The following is a 24,491-nucleotide window of genomic DNA, read 5'->3' on the forward strand; positions in this document are numbered from 1 at the left end:
TGAAAACCGATTGTATTTGAGAGCGTTGCAATGTTCAGCGTATCTTGTTACAAAACTGCAGCCCGTTTGACCAACATAGCTAGAATTACAGGATTGTCATTCTAGTTTGTAAACTCCAGAATTCAAATATCTATTATTATTGTTAATGTTGACAGTGTGCGGATTGAAGATAAGTCTGGAGTTGGTGTGGGAGGTTCTAAACGCTATTTTATTGTTGTGTTTTTTAAAGACATTTGGTAAATGCTACTACTATTGAATGTGAAAGTAGAAAATTTCTCTTTCGGAGCGCAGTCTCTTTCTAAGGTAGTCTAAGATCTGCTTTTATATCTATTGATGATTCTGTTGATGAAGGTTCTATTGAAGCCCTTGTATTCTGCAATATTTAAATAGTATTAATTTCCTTTTTGTAATTCTTGCAGGATAAAGGAACAGTTAATGCTCTGAGTACCATACTATTGTAAGCTGCTTTCTTATGTATGTCTGGGTGCAGAGAAATCCCTTAGTCCAATAACTCAAATGCGAATGTTCTGTGTCAATTTGGCAGACACATGAACAAAAGCATTATCTGCTAAACATTAGGTTTTACTAAATTCTTCAGACATCCAAACCAACTCGAGCTCTAACATCCCCGTGTAAATAATAGAATTAATCTTGATGTGCAACCATATTTCATGTACCTTTAGTGCAGAATGCAGTTCAGAGTTCACTATGTCATTTCTTCAATGCAAGGTTCTTAGGGCTGGTTTACACGGGTAGAGTAGCGAGGCGAGTAGAGTAGTTAGTAGAGTAGCCACGTTACTCTACTCTACCGCTGTCTGGTAGAGTTGACACTCGTATCGTTCATACGGGAGTAGAGTCATACAGTAGAGTAGAGTACAGTAGTAGCACCATGTCAAGACGTAAGCACATCGTAAGGAAGTGATTAAAGACATTTACAAACATATTACTGCAAGAGGTTAGTGAAGCGTTAGAAGAAGTTATGAGGAAAAAAGGGAATGGGTAAGAGGCTGGCTTAGTAGGAGAGATACACTCGGGGCATCGGCATTAATTCTGAGAGAACTTGGCAATTTGGAGAAATATGGGGGGACAAACTCGACACAGTTGGCCAAGAACATGAGGGATCGTCTCAGGAATCATTTTGTTAATGAAGGAGCAGTTCCCTGGCAGTACAAGCATGTATTTTAACCCAGGAACACAAACGATTGAATTGTTATGACTTTATTCATTATTGTACAGAAAGTAACGACAGTGTAATCATCCCCTCAGGATTTTACTAGTCTTCGTCTGTAAATACTGTAGTGGTGATTTCTAAGATAAAACTATATGAACGAGCTCCAGTCTAATTATAAATCATAATTCTGGCGAAGGTTTTTGTTCCACGGTGAAGGGGTGAGGTACTCCTTTCCCCAGTTAGACTGTAGTGATGTTTCTATTTCCTTTTTTTGTATTTCAGCCAACCTAAATCTTATCCGAATGAAATTTTACAGAATTCATTTCAAAAGTTATAGAAAGAATACCCATTGGCCATCAGTGTGTCGTCTCAGAACCCACGAGTCTCAAAACTCACGAGTATCAAAATTCACGAATTCTAAGAAGAGGATTAGCAAGAATAGGTTTCTCTATCTGGGCCAGTCTCAAACCTCACGAGCAGGACCAGTTCTTCTTTGAATGGATATGTGCCCACCCTACTAGTGATGATATAATCGGATATTTTTTAAAAATCAAATAGCTTCCATCCGGTTATTTAAATAATGGAATATATAATCAAATGAATTTCAAATATCATTCAGTTATATCGCGTAGAATAATCGGTTGCGTCATGAATATATTTTTCGGTGTGTGTCGGATGGATAATCGATTGAATTATGTGAATAGATGAAAAATAGAAATACGCCTCTTTTTTTTTGCAATCCATGAAGTCCAATGCTGAAGACGGCACAAACACTCAGTTCCCGAGCCATAGGAATTAACAAATGAAAGTGAAAATCCCGGCCAGGAGTCGAACCTGGGACTCCGTGGACCCATTGGACCACAGACCAGGATGCTAACCATGTATCCATGCATCCGGACGACATAAAATTAAAGTAGGTATATTGCCTGCTGCTAGTTAAAATAAATTTTCAGTTGATAGTAATTACCGGGGCTTAGTTCTATTATGAGGCCAGAAGACGGCATTTACTTATATAAGAAACTTTATTTTACCGATATTAAATATTACGACTGTTAATTCACTCATTTAGTTTCATTAGAGATTAATTTGGTCATGAATCTCATCGCAGGGAAATTAAATTACTTATCTCCATTCCCTTCAGAAAGTGGGCGAGTATGATGAACGGTCTCTGATACGCTTTCCGAAAATAATATGAACTCATGCTCCACACGTATGACTGAGTCATGTACTCCCAGATGCCTTACTTAGCATAGATAAATATATTACATCACGCCCCCACGCGATTACACGATACGCAATGTTATATACTTGTAGTATTGACTACTTGGCTCACCAAATTTATAAAATCATAAGTTAAAATGTGTCAGAATTTTATCTGAAATATAGCGAAGTAGCCAATCGCTATCTTTGACGTTCTGTTGCTATATGACTTAAAAAAGACTCCACAGCGCTGATGTTGATGATATTTTATGATGGTGGTTCTTTCCCCAGCCAAGAAAATGTGGAAAGGTTCATTAAAAATCAATAAGTGTTGAAAACAATGAAGGAAAAGGTGGTGGTGGTGATTACTGTTTTAAGAGGGAGTGCAACTGGGCAGCCATCCTCTATTAATACCAATCAGAGGGAAAAAATGGAAGGTGGCCCATACTTCGAGAAAATGAAGGTTTCGGGCAAAGAAAGACAAGGGCCTTTTCTAAAAAATGTAAGTACCCCTGGGGCCCCTTTTAGTCGCCTCTTACGATAGGCAGAGGATACTGTGGATGTTACTCTGCCACCCCAACACACAGGGGAAAATAATGGTCGATGAATGACACAGAGGTGTATTATTATTATTATTATTATTATTATTATTATTATTATTATTATTATTATTATTATTATTATCAAAACATTTTTCTGTGGTCTTAAAGGTAATATAACGTATTTTTCCTTTTGATATAAATTTAATGTTAATGGTATTGTGGCCTCAGGAGAGGCCTGGTCAGTGAGTCACCGCTCACCTCACCCCTCCTGCCGTCATCGCAGGCACCTGCTATCCGGAGTCGTGGATTTTGAGACTCATTGGAATATTAATTTAGCTATTCGTTTGCAGTCGTGAGTTTTGATACCATTTGCTACTAATTTTTGCACGTGAGTTTTGAGACGAAACCGGCCATACGTACACTGTAAATTACGCTGGCGTAGGCGTAATTTGCAGTAGCTTCTTCACCATAAATATCCCAATTACTGATCTTTTTTTTTTTTGTTCTTTTTGTTCGTTGCTTGTACGGCCCAAGTGTAGAGCTTAAGCTTCTAGATCTGACACTGTACTGTAAACAATAATTATTTTGGATATTTCAAACAACATATGGAAACTATACAATTTGTTGGGGAAATTATTGTTATTGCTGAAAATTAACGGCAGTGGCAAGTGATATGTAGAAGATCCCTATGTATGTTATTAATATGATTAATGTACACAGTCCTGCACCATTGTATTGCCTAACTTAAACATGTCGAGACACATGATGAACACGCTGTGTAACATTGAAACTTGAGAAATCTTCATATTAAGTGAAAATCCAGCTGACACTTGTTTATATTTTATGTTGCATCTTCGAGTGTAGATGTCTGCGGCACCACCTCCAGACTTCTTGGATCTTCGTATTTTCATGAGTATTTGATTGTATGTACATCGTAATTTTTTTATTTTCTGCTTCAGTTCCGTTAACCCAAAACCCTCTTTACCCATTTTCGCAATCAAGTCCTCTTCCGCCGCCCGTCTCATATTCTTATTTCTATAAGTAACGCTGTTTATGTTCCATAAACATTCTTTTTCGCTGTAGAGCTCCACAAATTTGCAAGTTTCTTCTTCCGTCCACTTCATTTTGCCGCCAAATAATCGCTCGACGTAATACCACCGCATGTACACACATGCAAATACAGCAGTCGAATGACGCGTCAGCTGAAAAATCGAACGTCCTCGGACTTCTCCGCCAGCTCTCGGAGCTCGGTTCCGGTGGAGGGGGAAGGATAGTGGTACAGTTACTTTACCGCAGAGGAAACCCACTCTACTCTACTGCCTACTAACTACTCTACTCTACTTGCTACTATCCCGGTCGTTTACACGATGCTAGTAGCTCTACTATCCACTCTACTCGCCTCGCTACTCTACCCGTGTAAACCAGCCCTTATCGCTTGCCAGAATTTCGCTTATACATCTGGCAATGAACAATAACTTCATATTAGCGACAATTTATTAACAATTAATTGCTTAGTGCCGTCTGACAGCTTTCTTATATGACCATACTTTTAGTCTTTACAATACTGTGTGCCCAGTTTGACAAATTATCAATAACAAAACTTGAATGCCCTAGCTTATTAGTAGTTTTAGAATTGGAGAGGCCCAACTCCTTGTAAGCACTATTATTTGCTTTCTCTCCACCCGATACAGATTTCCTCATGCAACACTGAAGCAAAAATAGGTGAACAATGCTTGCACACATCTCTCTTATGTAACTCATCATCATCATCATCATCATCATCATCATCATCATCATCATCATCATCATCATTTTACAGTTTCAGTTTCCCGGGTACTGTTAGCGAGCCTCTTCCATTCACAAGAGTCTAGCTCCTGAGGGAGCAATAGTTTCGTGTTTTGCCGCATAGCGCTGTACGAAAATAATCGGAAGACATCGGAAACTTCCATGAGGGAGCTTTAGTTTCAAGCTATGGCACGGTACGTCGGGAGCGTGCTGGTGCAGTGTATCTTGCAAACCAGCTATGAAACGGGTTGTTGTCTACGAGATAAGTAAAGGCCTCTGCATGCGCGGTCTTTTCAAGCAGGCCTACTAAACTGACAGAGAAGCAACAGTTAAAACAGTGCCACTAGATATACGGCTATCGCTCCATTCCTGAGCGCGATTCCAATTAGCATTACGAGAATGACTTGCACACAAAAGCAAATTATTTTTTATCACCCTTTTATCATCATCATCATCATTATTACCATCATTTCAATGGATTCTTCGAAGATGCAGGCGACTCTGAGTGCCTGTGTTGTTGTAGAGATGAAGTCTTGGTTCGCTCCAATGTCCTGGTCTCCCCATAAAAGCACATTAGAAAGATTTTTAAAAATGCGTTTTGAATAGAAAAGTGATATTCCTATGACGATTAATGAAGAAGAGTAAATGTATCACACAATAATTCAAGAAGAGCCCATACGAGTCAGGTCGTTGCGACTGCAAAGTTCACGTCCTAGTAGAAATTAAAATACTACATAGTGTATATATATTTACAATTGGCTTTACGTCGCACCGACACAGATAGATCTTATGGTAACAATGCGATAGGAAAGGGCTAGGAGTGAGGAGGCGGCCGTGGCCTTAATTAAGGTAGAGCCCCAGATTGTGGTGGTGATAATTGTTTTAAGAGGAAATACAACTAGGCAACCATCCTCTATATAACACTTATCAGAAAGAAAAAATGGAAGGGATCCGACACTTCAAAAAATGAAGGTATCGGCCAAAGGAAGATAAGGGCCACGAAGGGCGTGGAAATGAAAGACTCGCGAGGCCTCGAGTGCTCTAATACCGTTGGGGTCGGGAAAGAACACGTGTTGACCAAGGGAGATCAGATGGGACAGATAAAAGTGAGGAGCTTGGCCAAATAAGAGGAAGCAATGCTAGTACTCAGCTCAGAGCCCTGTGGTCGCCAATCCACGCTCCAAAGGTATGAGCCCCTGGGGCCCCTTTTAGTCGCCTCTTATGGCAGGCAGGGGATACGTGAGTGTTATTCTAAAGCCCCCATAGTATTTGCCTGGTATGTAAATGGGAAACCACGCAAAACCATCTTCAGGGCTGCCGACAGTGGAATACGAACTCCCGAATGCAAGCTCACAGCTGTGCGCCCCTAACCGCATTATTCCCACAACGAATTACTTTTTCTTCTTGGTTGTTATTGGAATCCGCTTATGCGGCATAGCCACCGTCCAGCCACTGAAAGTCTTTTATGTTATCCTGTTAGTTTGCTTTCCTGAAGAAAATGAACGATCGAATTTGCTAGTTGAACTGTAGGCAAGAGACATTCAAGGGCAGTTGCAAACCCAAATTCATTCATTTCAAAAGAAATTTGTTCCATTGGTGATTGAATTTCTCAGACTGGAAAAGAATCTATGTATTTGCCGCCACGTAGTGCCGTAGGAAAATAAATGTAATTCTTCGGGAGAGCCATAGTTTCGTGTTTCACCGCATAGTGCCGGAGGAAAATAGTAATCGGAGCCCTTCGGAAAACTTCAGTGAGTTTGGCGCCGCGAAGCACCGTAGGAAAATAAAAGTAATTCGGGTGACAGATTAAATAGTATTTTCATTCTGTTTTCGTTCTTCATTAGTCCGCGCTCATGTCTGAACGAGGGATTAGCTAGAGTAGTACCATGTAAATGTGTGTTAAAATTTAGGAAGTACATATAACGCACCTAATTTAAAGTGATTATACATCAGGCGATAGATTATCTGTTTGTCCGCGCTCGTGTTTGAAGGAATGTTGCGGTGATTAGTCAGCACTGTAACATGTAAATAGATGGGTGTTACTGTTTTATAAGTGTATACATTTATGTGGATAATTTCAGGTGTCTTTTTACAATGTTCAAGTGTAGTGACTGGGATTTATTATAAAGGCATAGACAAAGTTTAAACAGACACATTAATAGTACACATAAGGAAATTAACTCAAGTGGCCCTAATGCTACTAGTGCTGGTATTTTTACATGCAGTGTATGTTCACACACATATTCTAAAAAAGTCATATATATTGTTACATTTCTGAAATATTCATGACATTGTAGTGATAACTGAAAGCAAGTCATTTAATTCTTTTGAAGAGTTTAAGGAATGGAAAAGAAATTATGAAGCAAAAAACCTTGTGAAATATGTTTTAATGTTTGGTTCTGAGGATATTGCAAAAAGTGGAACAGTATATTACAATTGTCATCATTCAGGACACTTTAAATCAAAGGGGTCGGGTGCCTGTCATTTAAAGAGCCAAGGCACCAAAAGGACTGATGGTTTCTGCCCTTCGACAATAAAAGTTTCTTTAGTTGAAGAGGGAAGGTGTGAGGCTGTGTTTTCACCTACTCATGTGGGGCATCAAAATGATTCAGAACATTTATTTTTAACTCAGGATGAAAAGAGTTCTTTGGCAGCTAAAATAGCATTAAAAATTCCTTTTGATGTCATATAAGATGATATTTGAAGCAGTCTGAAAACTCCAGAAGAACTGCAAAGAATTCATCTCCTCACAAGAAAAGAGAAGTCTTATAATTTGAGCTCAGAAGCTGTGAAGCATTCTAATGATGCAGTGAGTGTTGATGCCTGGGTGAATGAGGTGAGAGCAGGAAGTGGGGACTGTGTGTTATTTTATAAGCCTCAGGGGAAGGTTTCTGAAGAGTATCCTTTCTTGGCTAAAAATGACTTTACGTTAGCATTAATGAATGATGCACAAGCTTCTATGCTGGAGAAATATAGAGGGGATGCTGTATGCACTGATGGTACCCATGGACTCAATGCGTATGATTTTGAATTGATAACTCTTATAATTATTGATGATATGTGTCAGGGTTTCCTATGTTCATTTTTATTTACAAACAGAACTGATAAAGAAGTCTTAAAGATTCTATTTTCAAAAATCAAAGACCAGCTTGGCAATTTGTCTCCAAAGATTTTTATGTCAGATATGGCAGATTAATTTTTTAATGCTTGGATTGAAGTTATGGGGGAACCAAATCAAAGGCACATTGACCTGGCATGGCATAAGAACCTTGGCAAAATCAAATCTAGAGACAAACAAGCAGAAGTGTACAAAATTATAAGATCACTTATGCAAGAGCGAGATGTGAATACATTCAGTATTATTTTTGAGCCAGCTGTTCAGAAATTAATTGATGACCCTGACACCCATGATTTTGGTAAATATTTTTTAGAAAATTATGTTCCCACAGCCAGACAGTGGGCATATAGCTATCGGATGCACACTGTGGTTTGAACACAAATATGCACATTGAGAATCTGCACAAGTGCATAAAACATATATATTTGCAAGGAAAGAAAATAAAGCGCCTGGACAAATCCATTTGTGCAATAATGAGTTTCCTCAAATATAACATGTTTGACAGGGTCCAAACTATGCATAAAGGTAAAGTGACAAGTAAGCTGAGGGACCTTAGGCAAAGACACAAAACTAGTCTGACATTAAGAAAAGATTTAGTTATACAGGAAGGCAACATATGGACTATTCCATCAACATCCAGTTCTGATATATACACAGTTGTCCCCCTGAAACAAAACTGTGAGTGCCAGTTAGTATGTAATGACTGCAAGTCATGCATTCACAGCTACTCTTGCACATGCATCGATTCTGCCATACGATTCAACATGTGCAAATACATTCATCTTGTATGCCAGATCATTTCAAAGGTAGAGGTCCAGCCTAAAGAATGCCAAGAACACCTTCAAATATGTTCTGAAAATGAGTTACAAGTTGTTGAAAAAGAAGTATTATTGAAACAAATCTCTACCGATGCCTTTCAAAGCACCAGTACTACAGAAACCAATAATCAACACAGGTGGTTAGATATCAAGAAACAAAAATTATTATGTCAGTTAAATGAAATCAAGGAATTGGTGCAAAATTTTACAACCATTCAAGAAACAGATGCTTTAGAGAAGTTATTGTTACCAATTAAGCCTACATTAGCAGCAGTTCAAAGTTTTAACAAGCCCTATAGGGAGCATGCACAGTACTAGTAACAGAGCGCTCTGGCGGAGTTCCGAGAATTAATACGGTGGGAGTGCGTTCCACTGAAGTGGACTCGCGTCATAGTTACCGCAAAAAAAATATCATTGCATCTTGTCATCAAGATATGAAGTAGTGCTATGGAAGCTGTAATACAATATGGGTTTGAGTACATATACTTCCAAAATAGTTGCAAGTCAACGGTGAATAAAGCGCAGAAAGTAGTTGACATTGGCCATGTTTTAGAAGTTGAAGAAAGACGAACTGTTTCCAGTTGTACACTTACTGGCTTCGTCATAAGACATACGAGTGTTAGCAAAAGCCCGTACAAGGATACAATTGAGGTAATTACGTTAGATTATTGTTAAACATAGAGTATTATATTTTACATTTTAATTTTATGTGATTCAGTGAAGTCTGTAATACTTCGAATTTCTATTACAGCTTGACAATCAACGAAACTGTGTTGAATCAAACTGTGACTGCGCAGCTGATGCAAGAGAGCGCTGTAAACACGTATGGACCATTATACAGTACTGCAATTCTGATTCAGGATTTAGTAAGACAAATTTGCTGCAAGAATGAGGGAAACCAAATTTGAAAACAGCTGGTATGTAATATTATCGCTGTTAATTATGTAGTAAATTTAAGTGCTCACAATATGATTAATACAGTGTAAATTTTATATCTTCTAGGGTCCGTAAAATATGCGAAAGGGAAGAAGGCTGAAGAACTATTTCCCAAGAAGAGGGCGAGAACTGACAAGGGTGCTGTTATTACCATCCACGAACTAGGAAGAACAGATCTAGATAATTCGCCTTGGACTGAAATGATTAGAGCGGAGCTGAAAACAGAGTCTGAATCGGTAGCTAAAAGTTTGTGTGAAGAGTTGTGCAACAATAGCATCAGTATTAGCATAAGAACAAATTTGCTAGGCCAGAAAATAAAATTAGAAGTGCGTTTCTTGATTACTCCGAGAGCAGTAAAAAATATTCGCGCAGCGGTAGTCCGATGTACACCAAATATGACTGCCAAGGCAGCAAAGGGTATACCTAATTACATTTTCATTAAAAAGAGTAAACAAACATCGTTATTACTTATATTTATAGACACTTTAGAAACAAACAAAGAAAGAAAGTAAAAAATGAATGTTTTAAATGAAACATTTCATTCGTTTACTCGCTCTTTCAAACTGGGATACATCACATTATCTTTTCGGTTTCTTCTTATAGCTCTCATGAAACACAAATGGTATATATGATGGATGATTTTCAATATTACTTGGCTTTCCTACAACAAAATGTTCACTGAAAATGACGGAGCATTTGGTGGGTTCCCATGGAGTTCTATCTGCACTGAAATACAGGAAAATATTTATTATTATTATTATTATTATTATTATTATTATTATTATTATTATTATTATTATTATTATTATTATTATTATTATTATTATTATTATAAATATTCGGCGTAGTCAAGACACGTGCACATGGAAGTAAATGAATGTAAACATACGAATCTGCTGCAATGCATACTTGAAGTGAAATGTATATTTCAAAGTGTACTTAAATGAACGTGTTCTTGACTTGGCATACCTGGTATGTTTGAAATGTGTGATATGAAATGTGTGATTTACGTCACAAATGAAATAAGGTACTGTACTTACTTTATTCTTCCCACAGCCTAAATCCACTTCCTGCGTCTGTCCGATTACCATGGACGACCAGGAAATGTGTGAAATGTAATTCCTTTTCTATGCGTGTTTCTTTGTGTGTTGTGGCAGTTCACTGCACAACAGTTTCTATTTGATTTAGGCATTTTGATACACTACTACTACCACAATTTCACACCTACAGTTACACAGCATGGATTGACCGCTCAAGACAAGATCACCTAAACGTTACCGATTTCTTCCGCTAGAGGTGCTAAGAGCGACCGTGCACGCTCCCTATAATCAAACAGACACATCTCAGAAAAGGAAAATTGAACCTCAACGGGGACTCATCTCAACCAAGAAAAAAAGATCGACAAAAAGTAGTACAGTGACCAAACCATCTCCAGCGGAGCAACAAGCTATTAGGTTGGATTTAATCAGTTCTGTTGACAATGAGGGACATTCTGGATGGAACCAATGAATGCCCTATGAACAATACCTACTGTTTCTGAATGCTCATGTTTAGATCAATTCATTCAAGTGCATTATTAACCATCCTACATCTAAGTTAAGACTGACTGAGACACACACCTCACTAAAAAGTATTTTATAGGTTAAGAAACTGTCTTATGGTACCACACTGAACCAATATTTTGTAGTACAGTGGCATTAGGGCATCTAGTAAGCTTAGAAATGCACATTTGACAGTTATCCGAACTTAATTTTCGGACAATGACAAGTGTTTTATTGCCTATAGTGTGTGCGCGTTTGTAATGTGCTTCGACAAGTGACAAAATGACAAGTCACCATTCTTCCATACGCTAGTTGTCAATGGTGAGTAATATATTTTTATTATAATTTCTTCTTGTTTCGTTGACAAAAGTCCTTACTTGGTGACATCACTGTAGTTTCATTCAGTACATGCGTTTACATAGTTATTTTATAGGCCTAGTATTATATGTAGTAACGAAGACCGAGTCGCACTCCATATCAGTATCAGTTGTTAGTGTTTATGTTGTATAAGCATGTCTCTCAGCTGCTCCTGGTTCACCAGCGCGCTCGCAACATTACGTGCCATAGCTTGAAACTAAAGCTCACTCACCGAACTTTCCCGAAGTTGTCCGATTATTTTCTTACAGTGCTATGTGGCGAAACATGAAACTATTGCTCTCTCAGGAGCTAGACTCTTGTCTTCCATTCTGTCTTATTGAGATGTTAATGACGTCCTCCAGTGTCCTTCCCCGGTCTGCAATGTCCATCTTTATGATGTCCATCCAGTGGGTTCTTAGTCTTCCCACCATCCATTTCCCTGCCACATGTCTCTCCAAGTTAACATATGTTGTCCTTGTTGGCTCTATCCTCATTACATGCTCAAACCATCTCAGTTTGGACATGCTAACCCAATCTAACAATGATGTACCGTAACAATTCCAGCTTCCTTCCTAACCACATCATTCCTTAACTTGTCCAGTTTGGTTTTTTGAATTGTGGACGTAAGGAACTTCATCTCGGATGCCTGCAACCGTGATGAATCTTTCTTGGTGAGGGTGCAGCTTTCAATACCATAGGTTAACACATTGCACACGATGCCCGAGTGTTGCTCGGGCTCCGTCATTTACTGCCATATACGGTGCCCGAGCGGCGGTCGGGCTTGGTTTCTTAACTAATAAATAATCGCTTGCTGGAAATACATCCATGTCTCTTCCCGTAAACATGAATGACAACATTACAGTACCACATACTGCTGCTAAATGGGAGCACTGACGTTCGCTGGATAGAATACGAATGCTTGTTTTGAAGAGTAGCGAGAATGTATTCCACGCGCTTTGCTTTTCCGCTCATTGCTACAATGTCGTCACGTTGTGTTGACATGCTCAGCGATAGTGCTATAGAAACCCTAATAAACTGTAATTCAGGATCAGAATTGGATGACAGTGATGATGATGAAGGATCCATCAGTTATTCAGGTAAAGATACATACACAATTATAATGACAATATCAAAATATAAACAGAAATCTGCCAGTGACATATATTCTGTTCATCAGCTAGCTTGTAACTGAATTCCGACTTACGGTTTCGATATATTTTGGTATACGGCACTTGTTATTTTTAAGGTAATGAAGATGACTGTCTGTTACCATTTCTTGATGGATGCAGTATTTTTGTATCCATCTCTTGGCACAGGCCAGAGCAAAGTGTAGCTTCCACCGAAGTCCCAGTCTCATCCATAGCTGTGACAATATGGAAGCTGCTGGGGTATGGGTGGTGCTGAGTAATGACATTTGGAGCACAACTAGTGTCTGAGTGTTACGAAAGGTGTTGCTCATAGGATCAGTCGTGCTGCAGTAGCACCTTCTGGTCCAGTGAGGAAAGCAATGGCAAACTACCTCACTTCTCATCTTGCCTAGTATGCCTCATTTTAGTGCTGCCATTGGTTTTTGCGGTTTCCCTATAACTGCATAGCCTTTGGTGGTGCTATTTGAGGATCCAACCAGCCTCTGGGCTGATGACCTAACAGACAGACAATGAAGATAATGATTATGAGGTTCGGGATCTCGCTGAGCAGTTTGTCAGGCCATTTTGCCCTCCGAGGCGACAGTCTGCACCTGCTTACAACTGGACGGAGGAAGATAGCAAACAATATCTTCCCGATTTTCAAGGAAGTAGTGGTGTGAACGCTAATATAAATAGTGAGAGTTCTGTGTTCGATTGCTTTTCTGTGTTTTTCGGTGCAGACGAAATAAAATCTATAAAAACTGAAACAAACATATATGCTGCTGTGAATATTGCAGAAATGCAGCGAGCTGGAACATTGAAGCCGAGTTCTACCTGGAATAAATGGACCACAGTGAAATTATTTGAACTGTATTATTTTTTCGGCATAGTGCTTCATGTGTGTATTGTGAAATTGCCAAAACCAAGTGATTACTGGAGTGATCATCCCGTAATTCAAACCTCTTTCTCTAGGAAGTTACTGAGCATGGATTGATTCTTCCAAATTGTAAATATGCTGCATGTAAACAATAATGTCATTTGTCATTTGTTTATTAGTGAACAAAACAGGCGTTCAGCCCCGACTACATGTTCACAATAATAATAAATAAATAAATACTAAATACTGCTACTGTACACCTTGGCCGTGCCATGAAGCCTGTCAGATACTCCGGAAACGTGACCTCAAAAATTAGGTCACCACGGTAGTCATCTTCCGTCTCTTCATGCCACGTCCATCTACTCCCCTGTCTATTTCTAAATTCACACATAAAACATCTATAACTAATAAAATTAATAAACGTAGTCCAACCTAAGCCACCCCTCTCCACCATGTCCAAAATAAAATAAACAATAAAACAAAAGGACCTAACGCTACAGTTATAGACCAGACCTCCTCAGCCGGGCCTATATTTACATTCTATTGCTGGTATTGCAACTCTCTGCTTGTTATCATTCACACATACCCACTCATCACGCAAACCTTCATGCTTCAGCATTTTCATCACCTTTATTGTTCCCTGACCTACTCCAAAATAAGCTACAACAGCAACATTACACTATTGCATACCAAACCAGCCATCTTTCAGTTTTTGCTTACTCTCACACATACACATAGACCGCTATGCCACTTCTCTAATTACCATCTAGTTAACAGACATACTTCTACTCTCCCACATTTTAACAATGAATACCCCATCATCACAACATTTCAGCCTCCACAAATAAATACCCTAATAATAATAATAATAATAATAATATTAATAATAATAATAATAATAATAATAATAATAATAATAATAATAATAATAATAATAATAATAATAATAATAATAATAATAATAAACCACTAGATCACCAAAAGAAAAAGAAAAAGAAGAAAAACATTATCGTATCCCCTGGGCATGTCATAAGGCTCGTTTGGACACTCCGTAAATGTGAAACCCCTAAAGTAGAGCCACCACAGCAGTCATCCTCATAGCCTCGTGCCATGCCCCTCATTCCGTAGAATTAACCCCCCAGAATCAATAGAGTAAAACTAAAAAAAAGAAAATCTTAGTAATAATAATAATGAAAGTAATAATAATAGTAATAATAATAATCTATATATCAGAGTATTATTTCTTCCTCCTCTCCATCCAAACAAACCAAAATTAAAAATTAAATACTCATACCAGACACCAGCCTCCACACATAAATACCATAATAATAATAATAATAATAATAATAATAATAATAATAATAATAATAATAATAATAAACCACTCAGTTCACCAAAAAAAAAAAAGAAGCGAAAATTATCGTAGAGTAAAACTAAAAAAGAGAAACATAGTAATAATAATAATGAAAGTAATAATAATAGTAATAATAATAATCTATGTATAAGAGTATTATTCGTAACAGTCATTTGCTGTAGCAGTCTCTTACTCAATATTCAAGCATGCTCATCAAGTGTCCTTATTTCGTTCTGCGCTTTCGTCACTTTATTGTTACTGACCTACACCTAATCAATACTGCAAACAACACAAATACCAATCACGCATATACCAACACCTCTCCAACCTCATATTTCTTTCTCCTCTCCATACAAACAAACCAAAATTTACAAAATGATAATAAACTCATCTCTCTCACACTATCACGTCAAATAAATAATTAGATGAATAAATAAATACATAACTAAATATACAATACCCCCTACCCACATATAAAATAATAATAGTGATATCAATAATAATAATAATAATAACAACAACAATAATAATAATAATAATGATAATAATAATAATAATAATAATAATAATAATAATAATAATAATAATAATAATAATAATAATAATAATAATAATAAAATAATGGTAATACTCATAATAATAATAGTAATAATCAACTGGCCAACGGTAGATTCCCTCTATGAACCGTTTGCCTTACTTACAGTAAATAATCAACTTAAAATATCCCATATGCGATCCCGGAGCACCCCATAATACCTATTCCACTCTCACATATACATATAGATCCCTATGCACTACTTCTCTGAAATACACTATAATTAAAAGACATCTTACCCTACACAAGTACTCTATATACCAATGTCCAAACCTTACCAACCATTCTCGCTTCTCATCTCTACTTTCAGTAACCAAACCACCTACTACTGTTTTTTACTTCTAGTAACTACCCCCCTCTCATATCCACTTGTAGCCCACATTTCTGTCAGATCTCTGTTCCTGTATCTGGCCCTACTCTGGTCTAGGCTCCCCAAGTTTAACCTTGCCGTTACCTTTTTACCTTGCGTTTCCCTTACTTCACTGCATACACTTCCTTTACTTCCCTCTTCACTGCAAATAGCCATATTCTCACTTCGCCTCTCTACCAGCACTTCTTCACTCCGAACACTGTTATTGGTCACTTTAGCACTTGGCATTTCTCCCTGCCTCTCTTCACACGGTACACTGATACTTCTGGTATTTTGCCTGTCATCTCCACTAATCGCTGCACTACTCTCTTTTTCTTCGGCCTGCTTTGACTTCATCCCTACGTCCATCCTCAGCACACTGTTATTTGTATTACTCCTCATTTGCCTACAGTTTATTGCACTACTCTCCTTTTCCTCATCCTGTTTTAACTTCAATTCTAAATCCATCAATCTATCCACAGACCAGATCCTCTTCCAGCTTCTGTCTGACACCACTAGATTTTGACCTCTAATAGTTGCCTTCAGCCCCTGTTTTACAGCCAGTATCCTGTGTTTTCTGAGTATCCTCTCGTTTTTGATCGCGTCACTTCCTACGTCTCTCTTTATCCATATTTTCTCCCTCTGTACGTTTCCCGCATTTGTTAACACAACATCCGCCATCAACGTTGAAAACAATTGTAGCTTTATAGGCCTGTTGCCTCTAGTTCTCCCCACTCTCTGCACATCATCAATATCTACTTCACTAAAGTTTATTTTCATTTTTCCCTGTATTAGATCCACTACTTTATAAGTTGTAAGTACTTTGCTTTCTCTCGACTCCTCAGGCACTCCATAAATAAACAAGCACTTCTTCCTTCTGTATAAAGTATTTGCTTCCACTTCTGCTTTCAGCCTGCAATTCTCCTCTTCAAGTCGTCCTACTTTTTCCCTTAATGTTACCACTTCCTCGGTGTTATTTCTCGCCTGTGCATCCATGTCGTCCGTTTTTTCTCTTATCCATACTTCCATTTTTTCAATCTTACTGGTTTGTTCTTCAATCATCTCTTTTATTTGCCCGAAAGGGCAAACTTCTGTCAGCACCTCTCTTACAGCTCTTTTGATAGCGTCCATATTTTCCCTTTCCTCATTTCTACTAGATGACGGGCCTGGGTTCAACTCGACCCCCCCAATACATAGTAAAATTATAATCACTGCTGCCGATAACAATAGTTCTCCTTTCCTCTCCATATCCATTCTACACCCACCTGGCTCCTTTTCTTCTTTCTTCATTTTCCTCTGCCATCTTCCTATCGTCACTCTGTACTGTTCTATCCCAATCATTGTCGACCCACTTCTCGGCGACCTTCCAACACTCCACACTCTCGAACTCCACTCCCCTCCCGGGACCCACAGCTCACTGCGACCTCCTTCGACTGTGGCTTAGGCAAGACTGGATGTAAACAATAATGACACTTTTATACCCAGAAATAAGCCTGGTCATGATCCATTGCATAAAATACGCCCATTTTACGATATCTTAGTTGCAAAATGCCGAACTTCATTCTACCCAGAACGTAACTTGACAACTGATGAAGGCCTGTGTCCATTTCGAGGCAGAATTTCATTTCGCATGTATATGAAAAACAACCCGCATAAATACGGGATCAAATTTTACATGGTTGCTGATGCCAAATCCGATTATGTAATAAACATAAAAATGTACTTGGGAAGGGCCGGAAACGAGGACAATTCCATCACAACATTGGTTTGTGAACTTTGCGGCAATCTACTAGGGCAAGCTCATGTCATCTCTATGGACAGATTTTACACAAGCCCGGCATTATTTCATGAGCTATGGAAGCAAAAAACCCTTGTGGTGGGTACCGTAATGAAAAATAGAAGAGGGCTTCAAAAAGATCTCATGAATTTTCCACTGAAGAAAGGAGAATTTTCATTCCGTGGAAGTGATCACTTGTTTTGTTTGAAGTGGAAGGATACGCGTGTACATGATATCGACAGGACATAGTGTTTCGGCCTCAACAGTCAAGGTAAAATCTAGACTTGGTACAACAGAAAAAGTGAAGCCAGACTTGTCTTGGATTACAATGAAAACAAACCTGGTGTGGACCACAACGACCAGCTACTAGTTTACTATCCATTTGGTAGAAAAACCTTGAAGTGGTGGAAGAAAGTATTTTTTCATCTCTTCACCATGGCAGTGGTCAATTCCTTCATTCTGTACAAGAAATCAAGAGATAACAATAAGATTAGTCATCTGAATGACTACATGAAGGCTCTTTCAGCTGCATTTGCAGAGAAAGGAGGAGAGGAATTTCAGAAAGATCTGCCGTCTCCACCATCTTCTATCAACCATCTTGCAGTTCGCCATTTTCCAGCGAAAATACCATCAACAGAACATAAGGCAAGATCTACAAGAGTGTGTAGAGTGTGCTCAGAAACATCACTAAAAGAGACTGGAAAATGATCTAGGAAAGAGACGCGATGGTATTGTGAAAGCTGGAATACGCCTCTCTGTTTACTTAAATGTTTTGAACTTTATCACACAAAGTCAAAATTTTGTTAATTGGGACTGTAAGAAAAGATTGTATTGAAAAATAACATCCTTTTTTCTCTCATATAAGCATAGTAATAATGTACTAATGTAAAAATGTTAAATGTAAATATGAAAAAAATATTATAAACATGAATTGAAATTTAAAAAGAAAAAAGTTTAAAAAACGTCATAAATATTTTGGACCCCTTTTATATTCTGGTGCAAAAAATTAAAAAATTAAATGAGATCAGTGCTGAGACAGATAATTATAGTTTCAAATACAACAAGAATAATTCATTTATCTCAACAAGTGTTGAAATTATAAAGTCTCAAAGTATGGCTAAAATGCTCAGTATACAGCAGTTAACAGGTTGTAAATATGCCAGTGTTCAATGTGTTAAGATTGGTATGAAGTACAGATTGAACATCACCAGCTCTGATTTTGTTGGTACTTTGAGATCCCAGAGGAGTGTTCACACTTGCTGGTAAAAGTGAGAGCTCTTCTGCACTCTATTTGCCACCTCCTTTGTGGTTAGTGTTATCTCGAGATATTACTCTGCCAAGGTATGTAAAGCTTTCCACACTTTGTAGTGGATGCTTTTCTAACATGATGTTCACTGGTCATCCCTCTCTGTTTATTGCCATTGCTACTGTTTTGAGTTTGCCTATCTTGAGACTGAACTCCTGCAACTTAACCTTCCATTCATTGAGTCTCGACTGTACTTGTTCCCCAGTTTCTCCCCAGATCATGACATCATCAGCGAAGATCATTGCATTTAGTTCACCAGAGGTTTTCTTGATGTTCTTCATTATTCATCCATGATGGTAATAAATAATAATGGGGATAGTGCAATGCCTTGCTGGACTGCACTTTTGGTTTTGAACCAGGATGAATGTCCGTCACCCAATCGCACACAGCTGGTCCAGTTTTGATACAGCATCTGAACTTTCATCACCAGTCCCTCTGACATATTCCTTTTTCACAGGCATTCCCATATCTTCTCTCTTGCAATGCTGTTCATATGCCTTCTCAATGTCAAGGAAAACCATAAACAGATCTTTGCCTTTTTGCCATTTTTTTCCATTAACATACGGACACTGAAGATTAGGTCTGTTGTGGACCAGTTATGCATAAAGCCATACTGTTCCTCTTCAAATTGTGGCTCTAAGATGACTCACAATCTGCTCGATTAAGACTTTCTCCAGATTCTTAAGCCCATGATAAAGGAGTGTTATTCCCCGGTAGTTGGAACATTTTTGGCAATCTCCTCTCTTAAACAGGGGGATAATGACACCCTTGCTCCAATCAGTGGGTATCTTGCCATCTTTCCAAACTGCATTGAGCACTCTGTGTAGCCACTGTAAACCCTGGACTCCTGCTGCTTTAATCATGTCCGTGCTGATTTCATCAATTCCTGGGATTTCCCTTGCAGCATCTTCTTAAGGTTCCTCTGTGCAGGTTTCAACAGCTGGTTCTTTTGCTCTCTGATCTGCTTCTGCCCTGTTCAATAGGTGATCAAAACTGTTCCTCAGAACCTCTCTGATGTCCTCTTCTTTCCTGGCCAGGTTTCCATTAGTATCCTCAATTGCTTTGATGGTTTCAACTGAATTCCTTTTGTTTTTGATCACTCTGAACAATAGTTTCATATTGCTTCTGCTGTCTTTCTTCAGTTTTTGAGTAAATTTCTCCCAGCACTTTATCTTCTCCTCTTCTACTACTCTTTTAACTCTCAATTTCTTGTCCCGGTAAACTTGCTCGAGGTCTCTGATCTTCCCCTCATCCCTTACCTGTTCTGGCTTGGATTTCTCTCTATCTCGTTCTTTTTGTGCTACGTTTCTTTCCTTTATTGAGGTTCTTACTCTTTCATTCCACCAGGGTGTCTCTTTTTCCCTTACTCTTGCACTTGTCTTCCCGCAAACCTCTATTGCTTCTTTTATCAAGGTGTTTTTAAATCTTGTCCACTCTACCTCACCACTCTCCACTTCTTCCGTAAGCAGTTGTCCTCTTATACGGTCCTGATAGTCGGTCCTTTTTCCAATCCGTTGTAGTTCCCACACCTTAACCTTAGGTAATTAGGAGCGCGCAGCTGTGAGCTTGCATCTGGGAGATAGTGGGTTCGAACCCCACTGTCGGCAGCCCTGAAGATGGTTTTCCGTGGTTTCCCATTTTTACACCAGGCAAATGCTGTGGCTGTTCCTTAATTAAGGCCATGGCCGCTTCCTTCCCATTCCTAGGCCTTTCCTATCCCATCATCGCCATAAGACCTATCTGTGTCAGTGCGACATAAAACAAATAGCAAAAAAAATGACATAGTCAATGAGCATCTTGCTCTTTCCATCCCAGCTGTAAGGGGTAATCTTGTGACTGACTCAGTTGTTGAATCAACTGTTTTTTACTACCAAACAGTTTCTTATGTAGAAGTCTAGTAGATGTTTCCCTTCTGAATTCCTTCTCCCATAGCCATGTGGTCCCATCACCTTCTCATAGCATTTCCTGTCTGTCTCGAGCTGTGAGTTGAGGTCCCCGATGATGATTGCCCTCTCTTCACTGATGATCTCTTCTAGGTCATTGAGAAACTTGTTCTTTTCATCTTGACTGCAACCAGTCTGAGGGGCATACACTTGCACCAGGGTCAGCTTCTCTTTCCCAAGGTGAACTGTTGCCGTTATAATCCTCTCATTGATGTACTGGATCTCTGTAATACCATCTACCTCTTTAGGCAATATCAGTCCTACTCCATTTCCCAGTTAAACTCAGTACATTGATTGTTCCTATTCAAGTGTGTTGTCTTCTCCGGGGTTTTTGCACAATCCCAAGGCTTGGCCTATCATCAGGCTGTAAGCCATCATACCTGGCATGGGTCTGCGGGTGCTGTTGTCTACCCTGAGTTCTTTGTTTGCATCCGAGGCTCATATAAGCATACCTGCCAACTTTTGAAAAGGGCTATCAGTAAAACTCACGCGCGACAAAATATCTAACGATTTTAGACATACCCCGGCTTGACAAAAATAATAATACACTGACTGACAGAGCAAATGCAACACCAAGAAGGAGTGGTTCGAAAGGGATGAAAGTTGGGGAAAAAACAGAGACGGCACGGACGAATAATTGATGTTTATTTCAAACCGATATGCAGGTTACACAATGCGCACGGCATCGACTCAGTAGGATGTAGGACCACCGCGAGCGGCGATGCACGCAGAAACACGTCGAGGTACAGAGTCAATAAGAGTGCGGATGGTGTCCTGAGGGATGGTTCTCCATTCTCTGTCAACCATTTGCCACAGCTGGTCGTCCGTACGAGGCTGGGGCAGAGTTTGCAAACGGCGTCCAATGAGATCCCACACGTATTCGATTGGTGAGAGATCCGGAGAGTACGCTGGCCACGGAAGCATCTGTACACCTCGTAGAGCCTGTTGGAGATGCGAGCAGTGTGTGGGCGGGCATTATCCTGCTGAAACAGAGCATTGGGCAGCCCCTGAAGGTACGGGAGTGCCACCGGCCGCAGCACATGCTGCACGTAGCGGTGGGCATTTAACGTGCCTTGAATACGCACTAGAGGTGACGTGGAATCATACGCAATAGCGCCCCAAACCATGATGCCGCGTTGTCTAGTGGTAGGGCGCTCCACAGTTACTGCCGGATTTGACCTTTGTCCACGCCGACGCCACAACCGTCTGCGGTGACTATCACTGACAGAACAGAAGCGTGACTCATCGGAGAACACGACGTTCCGCCATTCCCTCATCCAAGTCGCTCTAGCCCGGCACCATGCCAGGCGTGCACGTCTATGCTGTGGAGTCAATGGTAGTCTTCTGAGCGGACGCCGGGAGTGCAGGCCTCCTTCAACCAATTGACGGGAAATTGTTCTGGTCGATATTGGAACAGCCAGGGTGTCTTGCACATGCTGAAGAATGGTGGTTGACGTGGCGTGCGGGGCTGCCACCGCTTGGCGGCGGATGCGCCGATCCTCGCGTGCTGACGTCACTCGGGCTGCGCCTGGACCCCTTGCACGTGCCACATGTCCCTGCGCCAACCATCTTCGCCACAGGCACTGCACCGTGGACACATCCCTATGGGTATCGGCTGCGATTTGACGAAGCGACCAACCTGCCCTTCTCAGCCCGATCACCATACCCCTTGTAAAGTCGTCTGTCTGCTGGAAATGCCTCCGTTGACGGCGGCCTGGCATTCTTAGCTATACACGTGTCCTGTGGCACACGACAACACGTTCTACAATGACTGTCGGCTGAGAAATCACGGTACGAAGTGGGCCATTCGCCAACGCCGTGTCCCATTTATCGTTCGCTACGTGCGCAGCACAGCGGCGCATTTCACATCATGAGCATACCTCAGTGACGTCAGTCTACCCTGCAATTGGCATAAAGTTCTGACCACTCCTTCTTGGTGTTGCATTTGCTCTGTCAGTCAGTGTACTTCTGGGCTACAAAATACAATAATTCACACTTTAAACAGGATACTTCAATGAAATCATATCTACTTACATCATAGGGCAATGATTTGTACATGAACATAACAATCAAGAAGAAATCCATGTTAAACAGCTGCAGGCATGGTGAATATTAGTTTGGAGCATACATAACATGACAAAGACAAAGTCACTTCCGTACAGGCCATGAAGGCCCTTGGAGGAGTGGAAGGTAAAGGCTTCCACCATTGTTATCCCAGCTTTAAATTCAATTCCAATAATAACACAAACATCCCACAGTTAAAGATACCAGTCATATCAAAGAATGAGTTATCAACTATCGTGGACTTGCCTTTGACCCACGCATCGATTGTACGGAAGTGGAGTGACTATCGAATATTAACGTTTCAAATTTTTGTCTGCGAAGTCGTAAAATGACACCGTCCATCCGTAAAACCGTAAAATGCTGCAATTTCCAAAAATTCTACGGATAAACCGTAAAAGTTGGCAGGTATGTATAAGTGTTGAAAGCAATTGCAGTTACTCTCCAACTGACTTACTAGGCCTAATGTTAAGGAAGATTTTCTGTCAGGGTTATCTCCCTTAGCCCTTAGCAGTCCCCTGCCACATCTGCAAGGCAGCAGCTTCCAGTTGAATTTATGTGTCATTTCCTAAACAATGGCTTCAACAAGCACCCTACGGGTAAACTACTCTGCCCACAGCCATTGGTTCCCCCATAATGTGTCAGGTTTGCTAACAGCCGCCCAGCCCTCGGCCAGACAGTTGCAGGTAGTACTGTCTACTGTCGCATACAGTAGCAGGATGAAACTGACCTGGCTATGTAACTATGGTGTTTATTTTCATCCAACCCCGTGCAAGTGTCAGCAGTAGAAGCACCTGCTGATGATTTAAAAGCAATATTTTCAAATAAACAATGAAAAAATTAGTGATATATGAAAACCCAAATAATTGTACATAGAATTGTTAGAAATATTCTGCAAAAATTAATAAACAAACAAACTTGTTTTTCAAAACAGACCATGTGCCTCTTTACTAATGTCCTCCACTGTAAAGGCAATCATACTCTCTTTACTTTTTTTTTTTTTTTTTACAAGTTGCTTTACATCGCACCGGCACAAATAGGTCTCATGGAGACGATGGAACAGGAAAGGGTTAGGAGTGGGAAGGAAGCGGTCGTGGCCTTCATTAAGGTATAGCTCCAGCATTTGCCTGGTGTGAAAATGGGAAACCACAGTAAACCATCTTCAGGGCTGCCAACAGTCGGGTTTGAATACTGTCCACACTTAAGCGACTGCAGCTATCAAGCTCGGTCTCTTTACCTTAGTCAGAAATAAAAATGGAAGAGGTCTGATACTTTGAAAAATGAAGGTATCGGCAAAAGACGGAAGGGCTATGAATAGCAAGACAATTAAAGAATCCCTAGGTTAGGATCGAAAGAGGACAAGTGTTGACCAAGAAAAGTCATGAAAGATGAAAGTGAGGACCCTGACACAAGTAAGTGGAGAGTCTTTTAGATCAATTCATTTCAACACACACTCAAATTAATTAGGGTCTTTATCTCGTCTTCACCAACGAAAAACCCCAAGCTATTATTTTAACTTCTTGTGATGATGTTAATACAGTGAATATCAATGCTATCAATATACATTTTTGTGACCAGAGCCATTATCTTTTACATCAGACAGCTCCTTGGTTATTCTTGGAAGACTGAGTGGA

General features: G+C 39.7%; 1 protein-coding gene across 4 annotated transcripts in view; it reads right to left on the reverse strand.

Annotated features, from left to right (window-relative positions):
* The window catches only part of Amacr (Alpha-methylacyl-CoA racemase), a 163,168-nt gene that overhangs the window by 86,562 nt on the left and 52,115 nt on the right, over positions 1-24,491 (reverse strand). The gene's annotated exons all lie outside the window — the stretch shown is intronic.

Source organism: Anabrus simplex, chromosome 4, assembly GCF_040414725.1.
Source record: "Anabrus simplex isolate iqAnaSimp1 chromosome 4, ASM4041472v1, whole genome shotgun sequence".
NCBI classification, from domain to species: Eukaryota; Metazoa; Arthropoda; class Insecta; order Orthoptera; family Tettigoniidae; genus Anabrus; species Anabrus simplex.